Source organism: Nannospalax galili, unplaced genomic scaffold (assembly GCF_000622305.1).
Source record: "Nannospalax galili isolate Female #2095 unplaced genomic scaffold, S.galili_v1.0 scaffold702, whole genome shotgun sequence".
Lineage (NCBI taxonomy): Eukaryota > Metazoa > Chordata > Mammalia > Rodentia > Spalacidae > Nannospalax > Nannospalax galili.
Window position 1 is genome coordinate 3253250 of NW_008348657.1, and position 12787 is coordinate 3266036.

The 12787-nt window shown below is 47.1% G+C and overlaps 1 pseudogene; it reads right to left on the reverse strand.

The window, feature by feature from the left end:
- Window positions 1–207: 207 nt before the first annotated feature.
- The window catches only part of LOC103744150, a 26811-nt pseudogene continuing 14231 nt past the window's right edge, over window positions 208–12787 (reverse strand).

Consider the following 12787-nt stretch of genomic DNA (forward strand, 5'->3'; position numbering starts at 1 on the left):
TTGTGACAGACCTCTTTGATGTCAAAGGTCAGACACAGATCCAAGCTGTGGCCAGTGGGTGTTCATTCTGGGTTGGGGAGATGCTCGGGCTGAGGACAAGTTTGCTGTAGACCAAAACCAGCTCTGTTTCCAATAGTCTGAAGCAAATTTGGCCATGGGATTCCAAGGATAGGACTGGCTAATCCTGAGAGCAGGCCTGCCAGAAGGTTAGAAGGGGCATCGCTTCCTGCCCTCACAGCTGCCTCCTTCAATGGATGTGTGTTGCTTGTTGTTGCCTTGCTTGTCCATGGGGGATTCACTCAGAAGTCTTCTAGACGTCAGAATTTGCCAAGATACTGTTGCAGTGTTGAGTAAATGTCCAAATTTTTGGCGCTGGACTATTTCAAGAAGGCCCAGATCTTCTCCAGCCCTTAGAGTTGGCCTGCTTCATTGTCCTTCATTGGTTTCCTCCTGGAAGTCCTTGAATATGTCCAGACAGAACTTCTTTTCCAGGCTACAACTGTGGTATAGAAAAAGGCACTGTAAACCATATCTGTATCGTTCTTTGGCATCTTCCAGAGGCAGCTGCTTGAACTCTTCATACATCTTTTTGTTGAAGTGATCACGGAGGAAAAAGGACCAGAAGTGGAAGAGGGCACTCATCTGCTGAGGCTGGCCAATGCCCAAGCGCTTCTGCTCAGTAAGGCAGCACCTCAGATACTTGTGGTAGATGTGCTGCATGAAGCCATTTTCCTTGAGGAGCTCATGAAAAGGAAGCTGGAACTTGGGCAGTGACTGGGGGATATAACCATAACTGCCAACTGCAGGCATCCCTTCTGAGGGGCTGGAGCTGATAGAAGCAGCACTGGGCCTGTGTTCCTGGAAATCCATCCTCCAGCCCATGTGACTCTCCAAGCCCTGGCGGGGAGGGTGAGCTGTGGCTTGTCTTCCTTTTTCAAAGCATCTTGGCATCCAGGGTCTGTCGTCTTTCACCACTGGGTAAAATTGTGGTGTCTGACTGGAGTCTGGGGCTTGCTGGGGGTTCTGGTGTTGCTGCAGTTTGGCAACTCTGGGACAGTGGTTGGTAGAGAGTGGGCCATGGTAGAGGGCTCAGGAGCACTAAACAACTTGTTGGCCAAGCACCAGTGGGAACTTGTTGGGACTGGGATGGCACAGGAGGAACCTCCTGGTGGAATCCATCGGGGGAAGAGGGGCAAGGGTCAGTGTGTCAAACTGCTCCTGATTTATCATGTTGACCTTTTTGAAGTTCTCGACTTCTTACTTGATCTGAGGATACTCAGGTTCAAACTTCTCGGTCCACAGGTCTTGTTCATAGTAGAAGAGCCCAACATTAATGACCTTGGCCAGCTTAGCACTCATCTTGGCACAAGAGGTACGCTTGCCTGTGCAGACCACCCCCCTCCCACTTCCACAGGGTGCTAATGCATGTAAGGTGGCATTTAGGTGATGGTAAAGATCTTGTTGACATCTTGGTCATCAATCTCGTAGTCAGAGTCCTCATTGGACGAGGCAGTGAGAGTGTTCTTCCATCTCTCTGCTCCAGGGACACAAACACTTCTTGTTCATCCTGATCATTGGACATCAGTTGCTGGGCGGGAAGCTGCGGTGGAGCAGGTGGGTGGGAGAATATGGGTTCCTCTGACCTCTTAGATCATGCTGGCAAGGGCCCAGGCATTTTCTTCACTTCAGTTCAGCTCCCAGAATCCAGGTCTGGCAGACAGGCCCTTGGGTAGGGTCTTCAGGTTGCTGACCTCCTCTACTTTGGTTGACACTGGGGTGACTGCACAGGGAGAGCCAGGTGCTGACTCTGTCTCCTTCTGGTAGTGCTGGTGGGGAACAAACTCTGGGCAGTTGAGAAGCTGGGAGAAATCAGTCTGTGAATAATCCACTATCAGGGGACCAGGAAGTGGCCATTTCTCAGGTTCTTCCGTCTTGTGAACTTTTTCCTCAACAATCTCTACCACCCACCCTGCTGTCCTTTAGGGCCTCAAAGATGAGTGAAATGTCAGTGACTAGGGCCTGAATTCCATGAAAGGAAGCAATAAGGGTGATGGGAAGGAAGCCACCAGCAACCACTTTTCCATCCCAGGAAGAAGCCTCTCTCTAAATTGTCCACACTGAAGACCAGTCTGGCCCTTGATATAGTCCTTGAACAGGTCTGGCTCCACATTATAAAGCTCGGTGCTGCTGACACTGTCAAAGTAGTAGGTGATGTTGCTCATGTACTTGGGGTTATGAGGCCCCTCTGTACCCTCAAATTTTTGGTAGCCAAACTGGTAGTCAAAATGTGTTCTAGTGCCACTCTTTCTGTGTCCCAGTGGCAACCATGCCCCATCCACAGCCACAGAAGGAAGCCCACCACCAGCCCCATCAGTCTTCACACTCACTGTCTTCATCCTGGTTGTGGTAGACAGGCTCCAATTTGGTCTCTGGTTGCCGGGCTGGGGTGGGGTGCGGACAGACACAGGCATGTAGGTGTAGGCTCAGATCCTTCGATCTCCTCTGGCTAGCAGGTGCCTGTCTTGGCTCCTGCCGGCCAGTGGGGTGACAGGTCAGTTTCTCTGGGTTCTGCAGGGTTCCTGTCTATTTGCAACTGACCCACTTGTGCTTGCTCCCTTTCTTCTGCCTGTGTCGCTGGCAGTCATCATCCCCATTCTTCTCCTCCCCTGATTTGTCTGACTTGACTTTGGGCTGTCCTTACTGTTGCATCCCTCTCCTTCCTCCTGCTCCTTCTTGTCCTTCCAGGGTGGCAGCTGATAAGCAGGCTGAGGCTTCTGGGACTGTGGCTGCACACTCTCATGGGGTATCTCTCTCCAGGTATGGGCCAGTTCATTGCATCTCCAACGTCACCAACCTTGCTGTCCTTGCGCTGTTTAGGGGCAGTCACCCTCACCACCTTGGCTGGAGCAGGACGTTCTGGGGGCAATGGTCCTTTCACCGCGGCCACCGCGTTCTTTCTCCACCACGAAATCTTGCGCCCTACTGGCCGCTGTACTCGCAGTCACTGCCCGCGTCCTTCCCGGTGCCATGCTGTACCCACACGAGGAGGTCGTGGTGCCCATCCTGCACGGCCATCTCAAGTCCAGCAACAGTAAGTGAAGTGGGGCCATTTTAAAAAATATATATTTTATTTTTATTCTGCATGATGAGTGTATTGTCTATGTGTGTTCCTGTACCTGTGTGGTGCAATGCCCACAGAGGTCAGAAGAAGGCTTAGGATCCCCTGGAACTGGAGTTTAGGACCATTGTTAGCCGTCATGTGGGTGCTGGGAATCAAACCCTAGTCTGCAAGAGCAGTCACTGCTCTTAAGTGCTGAGCCATCTCTCCAGCCATCTACACTGTTTTTCTTTTCATTCCCTTTTTTTTTTTTTTGAGTTGATCTCTCACTGAACCTGAAGCACACTGATTCTGCTGGTCTGGGATCCTGTTTCCATTTCCACAGCACTGGGGTATAAGTGTGTGTCACTGTGCCTGGTTTTATGTGTAGGTGTTGGGGACCAAATTCAGGCCCTCATGTTTCTGTGGCAAGCATTTTACTGATTGTACCATCCTCTCAGACACAATATCTTTTTATTTGTCAGTGCTGGGCACTGAACTAGTTGTCACACATGCTAGACAAGTGCTCTACCGCTGAGCTATAGTCCCAGCCTTATTTTGACATAAAAATTTCATATTGATGACATAGAGACGTAGAGTGTGGTGCTTGGCTTGGTGCATACTTTAAGAGTGAATTGTGCTAATTATATTAACACCTTTAGTCACCAGAATTTCAGAATAAAACATGTATATCGAGACCAAAGAGCTTACTAGAACTTTATAATGAGATCTTTGTCAGCATAGTCTCTGATCACAAGCTGAGAAGCAGGAAAGTCAAAAGATAAACAGGTGACGGCTCTTTCTCCTCAGAGTCTAACCAGAAAAGGCCATGAAACTGGAAACATTTGAAATCTTGCCCACTTTGTGTGCAGTGAATAGTTGAGGGTGGGTGCATCAAGGTTTAAAACAGAGGGAGCCAGCGGGTGAGAGAACCTCTTAAGTCTTTTCTCCTGTGGGCTTTTCCTCCAAACGTCCTCATTGCACTATTCTCCTGCAGCTCCATGACCATCTTCTTCACAGTTTTCAAGTTGATCAGCTACAGCCTGCACCTAATGTTCAATGAGGGAGAAGTGATCCAGCACAGCCCCCCAGAAAGAGAGACAAGACAAGGCAGGAGAGGGACGCCAGCAACCAAAGCATTACCAGTTACAAAAACTCAAGGTGACCTAGCTCAGGAGAGCAACCGCTCCCAGTGCAAAGGTTTTGGTTTGGTTTAAAATGATTTCTGGGCTGGGTCTGTAGCTTAGTCAATAGAGTGCTTGCCTAGCCAGTATGAAGACCTGGGTTGAATCCAACATAAACCCTGTGTGGTGGTGCATGCACTGGACAGTGGAAGTAGGAGGACTGAGAGTTCAAGGTCATCCTCAGCTGTATGGTAACTTTGAGGCCAGTTTGGGCTACATGAGACCTGGGCTCAAAGAAAACAAAAAAGATGCCTTCTGCTTATGAGTTATTTACGAAGATAAACAATGGCAGGCACAGGTCTGTGCATTTTGCTTATGTTTCAGGCTACACTTAAGCATAGAATTGATTTTCACAATCTGGACGGACCTAAAATTCATCTGGCTTAGTCTTAGCATTATAAAATATTCTAGTTCAGTATTTTGTCATGTTATTTAAATGCATAATTCTGGTGTCCCTTTGTACAGTGTTTTGAAGTATGTCTTCTGGGCTGGAGAGATTGGTATGTGCTTGCTGCTTAAGCATGAAAACCTGATCTCCATCCCCAGAACACATGTCAAAGTCTGGGTAGAATGGCATATAACTGCAATCTCAGTGTTGGGGACACTGGTGATAGGTGGATCCCTCAGACTTGGTGGCCAGCCAGCCTAGTGAAGTCTCCAAGTTGCAGGGCAATGAGAGACTTTGCTTCAAAAAACAAGGTTGACAGCACCTTAAGAACGATACCTGTTGGCTGACCTGCGGCCTCCACATGTACATGCACACACATATACAAACACTCAGACATGAATGCATATATATATACACATATGTACACATACACAGCACACACATGCACACTACATACAAATACACACCACACACATATGCACACCACACATGCATACACACATACCACACACATACATATGCACACTACATGTAAATGCATATACACACCACACATATCCACATGCACACACATATACTTACATATCACACATATGTACATACACACAACACACAGGTACATACCCCCACACATGTACACACATACACATATGCTTACACACATACACACACTCCACATACATACACACTACATACACACACTACACATACATGCACACAAACAGGCTCTTCTACTCTTAGGATAATGTTTATGTGTTCTTAAAAACAAGATTTGTATGTAAGGAATGGACCCTAGGGAGTGGTTTCAGAGGCATGTGGAAGAGCCAGCTTTCTGCTAACATGTGCTGTCTCTCTCTCTGAATCAGCAAAAAACAGGCAGATTCACAGCAGCACGAAAGAAGAACCCCTCAGAAACCTGCCCATGCCACCCCTCCACTACAGCTCCCGAGGACAAAGCATCCACTACCATCATTCCTTGGGATCGTTGTTTGACGAATTCTTCAGTTCAGTCTCTTCTGCTTTGGTGCCCACTTCCCAGTGTGCACACACACATACACACATGCACACACTACATGCACACACATGCATGAACACACATACACCCCACATACACACATCCAGTATAGTTGTAGTGGCCCCTGTGGTTGCTTGTCCTGTGCTTCTCACAGTGGCCTGTGGAACTGGCCTGATGTTGCACTTGAGACCATCAGATGGCATCCACTGTGTGTTCCCAGCACACCAGTGGTCTCTCACACTGTCTTCCCACCCAGGAACCACTGTGCACAGATCTTTCACTCTCTTTTCTTCTCTAGTCATCCACCAAGTTATATAATTCATAGCACATTCCACATGGAAACCACTCCAGCCTTCCACTGCTTTCCACACTAAGTTTTGTTTCTTGGAAAGCCAATACATCCCCTTTTTTTTTCCAGAGTAACTTTATGGGGTTCTGTTCATGATGCTATAAGCAGTGCCTTATTCTCTCTGGTTTTAGTTTCTCCCGTCTGAGTGCTAACCAGACCAACTCCACTTAGTTTCCGAGATCAGATGAGATTGGGTTTGTTTGGGAGGTATGGCTGTAGACTGGTTTTAGTTTCTCAATTCACAGACCGCCCCCCCTGCCCCCCATCTGTTACAGTACAGTTGTCTTGGAAGTCTGCTTAGATATGTTTTAAACCCATCTTCTCTGCTCATTTTGTCAAAGTTCAAGAAGTACAGACACTGAAAGACACTGAAGTCCTTCCCTAAGAGCCAGATGGACAACAGTGACCACCAATAGCTGACAACTGCCTGCCAGGAATGTGCAAAGAGTTCATTGGTGTATCCTGCTGGGTTTTTGTTTCTGTAGGAGCTGCCAGCCAGGAGACAGTGGACAAAGGCAGAGTGTCCTTGGTTGGCATTGTGTCATAGTTGTATCCTCAGGCAAATGAACTTTTAAAATGATTTATTTTAATTTTAGTTATGTGTATATGTCTGTGTGCAGGTATGCACAGGTAAGTGCAGTACCCCTGGAGGCCAGGGGAGGGTGTCGGATCTGCTGGAGCTGGAGTTCCAGGTGGTTATGATATGTCTAACATGGGTGCTGGGAACTTAACTGGGATCCTCTGGAAGAACAATGAACACTCTCAACATCTCTTTAACCCAATAAATTAAGAACTGTATTAAAACTGTAATTAGGAGGCTGAAGAGATGGCTTAGTGTTTAAGAGCACTGGCTGCTCTGACAGAGGACCCAGGTTCAATTTCAAGCACCCACATGTTGGCTAAGAACCATCTATAACTTGAGTTCAAAGGCAATCTGACACCCTCTTCTGACATCCGTAGGTGTTGCATGATAGGAGTGCACTTACATACATGCAGGCAATACATTCATGCTCAGAAAATAAAAATAATAAATAAAATTAAAAACCTATAATTATATTTTCATTTCTTTCAAGTCTTAATTTTAATTATTTCTCATTATAATTCGCATATCATTTCTGTGTTCAGCATGTGGTGTTTTACTGGTCATGTTTCAGTCATTTCTCCAATCTGTGCTTTTTTTTTTCCCCCTATGACTTGCCTTGGCAGATAATACAATGGTTGTGTTTATCATTGACATACCAATTTTTTCTTATTGTCTTTATGTTTGGGAAAATGGCAGAATTATGTAGTGTTCTGCCTATCTATGTTTCTTTTTAAATTCTATGTTTTGAGAAATATATTCTATATTTTAAGAATATAGTCTATATTTTTAGAAACTTAATTGTGGTGTCAAATTTACATATTTACTGAGAATTAATGGATATACTTTTTTGTCTTTTGAGATTTGGTTTGTCTGAGATTCTGCACTTCTGAAACTTATCCAAAAGGAGGAGTTTACATCCAATCAGGGCAGGATTACACTGGAAATTATCCTGGTTTCATTCTGTTGCTGTGATAAAATACCCTGAGCAAAGGCAACTTAGGGGAGGAAAGGATTTATTTGGCTTAGACTTTGAGGTCACAGTCTGCCTCTGTGTGAAATTACAGAGGCAGGAACTCCAGCAGCTAGTCATATCACATCCACAGTCATGAACAGAAAGAGTAGGTTGATTGTCCTTGGTTGTCTGCTTGCTAGGTTGCTGGGATTCTTCACTCCTTCACAGTCCAGGGCCAAGCCCATTAAATGGGGCCATCCACATTCATGGGGATCTGTCCAACAAATACAGCAATGGAGACAACCCCCCACAAACATGCCCCCAGACCAACCTGATGCAGACAATCCCTCATTCAAAGCTCTCTTCCCAAGTGATTATAGGTCGTAGCAAGCTGACATTTAACCATCCCAGAAAGATGGGTGGCCTGCAGGGAGGTGGGCTTCATGGCAGCAGGAGCATGCACCTCCTCACATCTTGTAGGAAGAGAAAGCAGAGAGTAAACAGGACGTGGGATATCATCTTCAGTGTTAGCATCCTTGATGCCCATTTCCAGTGGTCCACTTCCTCCCATGAGGCTCCACTTCCCAGAAGTTTCTTCCCAAACAGCTCTGAGTGTTCAAGCACATGGGCCTATGTCCCTATGTGGAACATTCACATTCCAATCAAAGCAGAGGTGTTCTGGGAACAGATCAGGTTTGGCTGTTGAGAATGTGATTGTCCTCAGGGAGGAAGGCTCAGCATCATCAGGCCATGGACCGAAGGCTGAGCTCTGGATGCTGCCAACTGCAGCAGCCTGAGGAGCCGCTCTACTCATCTGAAGTTGGGACTCTTCGCTTCATGGAAGAAAGAATTTCAGATGAGCCAACATGAAGCAGAGATGGAGTTTATTAGGAAAAAGTTTAACACAGATTTGAACATGGGGGTTCATAGAGAGAGATATGCTTAGGAAAAGGAAGAGTACAGACCCAAGAGAATTGGTGTGGCCTTCCCAAGAGGAGTCCTACTCAAGTGTCTTTCCAGTAGTCATTTATATATGCTGGTTTTGGCAGCTCCTGAGGTTCTATCTCAAAGGATTGCTGAAAAGAAAAAATGAGATGCTAAGGTGGTTCCTGGGGTGCACTGGGTGGGAACACAACAAATAAAGTAAACCCTCAGCCACAAGGATTATAGGGGAGCAAGCCAGTAAGCAGTGTTCCTCCATGGTCTGTGCTCTAGCTCCTGCCTCCAGGTTCCTGCCCTGAGTTTCTACCTAGGAACTCCCTGATGAACTCTGACCCAGGAGATGTGAGCCAGAAAAACATTTTCTCACCATGCAGAATTTGGAATCCAGGCAACTATGAGCTGCCCAACATGGTACCGAGAACCAAACTCTGGTCTAAACCACTGCACCATCTTTCCGGCCCCCACCTACCTTACTTTCTGAGACAAGGTTTCTTATAGAACCTGGAACTCACCAAATAGCCTAGACTTTCTGACCAGCAAGACCCAGGCATGGGGATTACAGCTGTCTCTACCACATCGAGCCTTCTGTGTATATGCTGAGTATCTGAACTCACATCCTCATGCTTGCTCAGCAAGCAGTTTGCTGACTGAGCCATCTTTCCCAGCTCGGTTAGTCACTTCTTCAGGACAATGGGGAGCAGGTTCTCCCTGGAAGAATCACTGTGTCCAAAGATCTGCTAAAGAAAACCTTCAGAACTGGTGCAGTGGTCAGCACTCACCCAGCATGCCTGAGGCCAGGCTTCCATCCACCACGAGGAGGGAAGAAAAGCAAACTGTAACTCTCATTTCTGTTTCGTTGTTATTTTGATGTTTGGTTTTTATTTTTGTTTTTTGAGAGGAAGGGTCTCACTATGTAGCCCAGCTTAGCCTCCTGCCTCGGCCTCCCTAGTGTTACATTTTTATTAATTTATTTTGTTACTGTGTGCTCATGCTTGCACACGTGGAGGTCAGAGGACACCCTGCAGGAGTCAGTTCCCTTCTTCTACCCTATAAGTCCTCGGGGTCAAACTCAGGTTTTGAAGCTTGATGACAGATGCCTTTACCCACTGAGCCAACTTACCAGCCCCCTATATATATTTTATTATGACAGCTGATTTTTACTTCAAAAGTCATCAATGAATTGCATTTGATATTCAGTGCAAGGCACTCTTTCCTTGGCCTTTAAATGGTGGCTTCCCGACCTGCACAATCTCAGCCTCTCCTCTTTGTTTTGGGTCCTTCATGTGTCTTTCACAGATTTGACCCTGTCCATTCTCCAACATTATCTTTCTCCTCTTTCACTGTTGGCCTCTCCTGCAAAACACCTAAATCCCCTTTTGATTTGTTTCACTTTTGAGGTCAGCATCTAAAATAAGCATCTATGACAGGCTTGTGCTGGACACTGGGGTAGTGATGAACATCACAGCTGGAGTCCCACCCCACCTGGCTTGTGTTCTGCTGAAGACAGCAACAAACTCTCTGAAACGCATTGGGACCCAAGGCAGAGGAACCTGTCATGGAGGTGACACTGGTGTCAGACGTAGTGGTTACAGGGCTGGTGAGATGGCTCAATGGGTAAAGTGGTTCCCACAGATGCTTCTGGACCTGAATTCAGATCCCTAAAACCAAGAAAAAGAAAAGCTAGGGAGGTAGTGTAGGCCTCTAATCCCAGAGTTCCTAGGAGAGAGGGGAGCCAGAGACAGGAGAATCCCTGGGAGCTCACAGGCCAGCTACCCTGGAGTGAGCAGAGTTGAACAAGAGACCCCGCCTCAAACTCAAAAGACAGAAGGCAAGAAAGGATGCCCAAACTTGTCCTCTGACCTCTATGACACCTCCACACATGAACACATACACATACATACACACGTTACACATGTTACACACATGTGCACACACACACACACACACACACCAACATTTAAAACAAAAATAATTGGTGGCTGCAAAAGTTCTTTCTGAGGCAGAACCACAGGAACTAAGATTTGAATAAGAAAAGAGACTGAGCACAGGACAGGAGGAGGGGAGGTCACAGAGCCTCTTCCTGAGCTCCCTGCCAGCACTGTCACCATGGCAACATGGTCTTCTATTTATGTGCTTGAAAGTCAGTGCCTGCCCTCTCTCCACAGCAGCTCCCCTCCAAGGTTGCTGGTGCTTACCCAGTCCCTCTTCTCTCTTAGCCTCACTCCATTCAGACCCACCTGCCCCATCTCTCTATGGAACCTGCCCTGGCCAGGCCCCCATGTCCCTCTGTTCTCAGTGCTTCTGTCATTGGACACACATACACAGCATTTAGCAAAGCTGATGTCTCCTCCCTCTTGGTGGACTTTCTTCTCTGTTTCTACAACTCTTCTCCTCTCTCTCTCTCTCTCCTCCTCCCTCTCTTTGCATTTTGCCTCTGCCCTGCTGCCCCCCCTCTTCCCAGGAAAGAAGGCTTGGGGTACCTCTGCCTACTCAGTGTATGCATCCGTGCTGGTGTGCAGGGTGTTGCACAACTCCTGACCTTTGTTCATTCTCCATTGTCTTCTCTCTCTGTAGTCTTACACATTATCCACATGACAATGACTCTCGGACTTCTATCTCCAACTCAGTCCCGTCTCCTGAATCCCAGACCCAACTGTGAAATTACCAGGTTCACCTCTGAGAGTCATAGTCCAGAGCTGAGCTTTGCCCCAGTCCCTCCCGTGTGTCACACATCATATGCCTCTTTGCAGCTCAGCTGATGGCAGCCCTGCCTTTCTGGTGTCTGACAGTGAACGTGTCCATGTCATCACATATTGTTTTCCTCTTACACCTGTGTTAAATTTCATCTCTCTCAGGAAACTGTGTCCACAGCTTCTTTCAAGCGAATCTCTTTCACTTTCCCAGCCTTGGTGTGACCACCCTGGCCAGGGTCTTCTCTGTATCTGACTCCTACACTAGCATCTTCCAGCTTCCACTCATTTTCCTAGTACCAAACCTACACAGTCCCTTGGGGCTCTGAATGTCCTTGACCTGCTCATCACCCTGCAGGCTCCTCTCCTGTCAGACTGAAATCAATGTCCTTATGGAGGGCACAAGTCCTTCTCCATCTAGCTCCTCTCACTGTGGGCTGCCATTCACCTCTAGGCCGGCCTTCCTGCGGTTCCTCACCCTGCCAGGTCTTGCTCCAGCCCCAAGACTTTAGTACTCAGTGCCTCTGTCTAGAATATTCTTCCTCAGACATCCCCTGGCCAACCCCTACCATTTCCTCACCTCACTTTATTCTTTTTTCTGCTTTTCTTACTAGCTTCACATACTATAAAATATACTTAATATGTTTCTTCATGTTTACTTTGTGACTCCACCCACCACCTTCTGTGTAGTCCTCTCGTGATTCTCTAGCAGCTGGAGCAGCACTGAGTGGGGCAGTATTGCTTCATGGGGTGAAACAGTTTGCTTTGTTATCTATTCCCTCCCAGACCCACAAGCTGGACCCATATTTGCTGTCTGTCAATCCTCCACTGCAAATCACCCATTCTATCATGATCGGGGGTTTGTCTGCCTCCCTCCGACTCGCATCTTAAAGTCACCCATCCTGTCTCCTTCCCTAGCTGTGTGGATTTCTAGGCTCTCACTGACTGGCCTTGGTGCTGTTTATTCTTGCTTGGTCTCCTGTGCTCTTTCCACAGCACAGTCTCCATTATAACACTCCTTGTCTAATGTGTAACTTTGTGTGTGTGTGTGTATGTGTGTGTACATGTGGAGGACAGAGGTCAAGGTCAGGTGTCTTCCTCAGGTGTTTTCCACATTCTTTGGGGTCTCTCGCTGAACCCAGAGCTGACTAATTCCCTCTGGCTGGTCGGTGAACTCCAGGGATCTGCCAGTCTCCTGCCTCCCTGCCCTACTCAGTGCTAGGGTTACAGGTGCACATACCCCTGCCCAGCTTTTACTTGGGTGTCACAGATCTGAATTCATGTCCTCATGCTACTGCAGCAGGCACTTTACTGACGGAGCCTTCTTGCCACCCTTTATTATGTAACTTTAAATGAAATATTTAAATAGAGAGGTTCAGGAGAGATGGGGCCTAGGAACAGAGGAACTCGGGTCTGTAGGAGAGATGGGGATGAGGAACAGAGGAATGCAGGTCTGGAGGAGAGTTGGGGGTGAGGAAGAGAGGAATGCAGGTTTGGAGGACAGTGGCTAGGAACAGAGAAATGCATGTCTGGAGGAGGTCTTGTGTCAGGGGTACTTTAAAGGATATTTTAAAATATATTTATTAT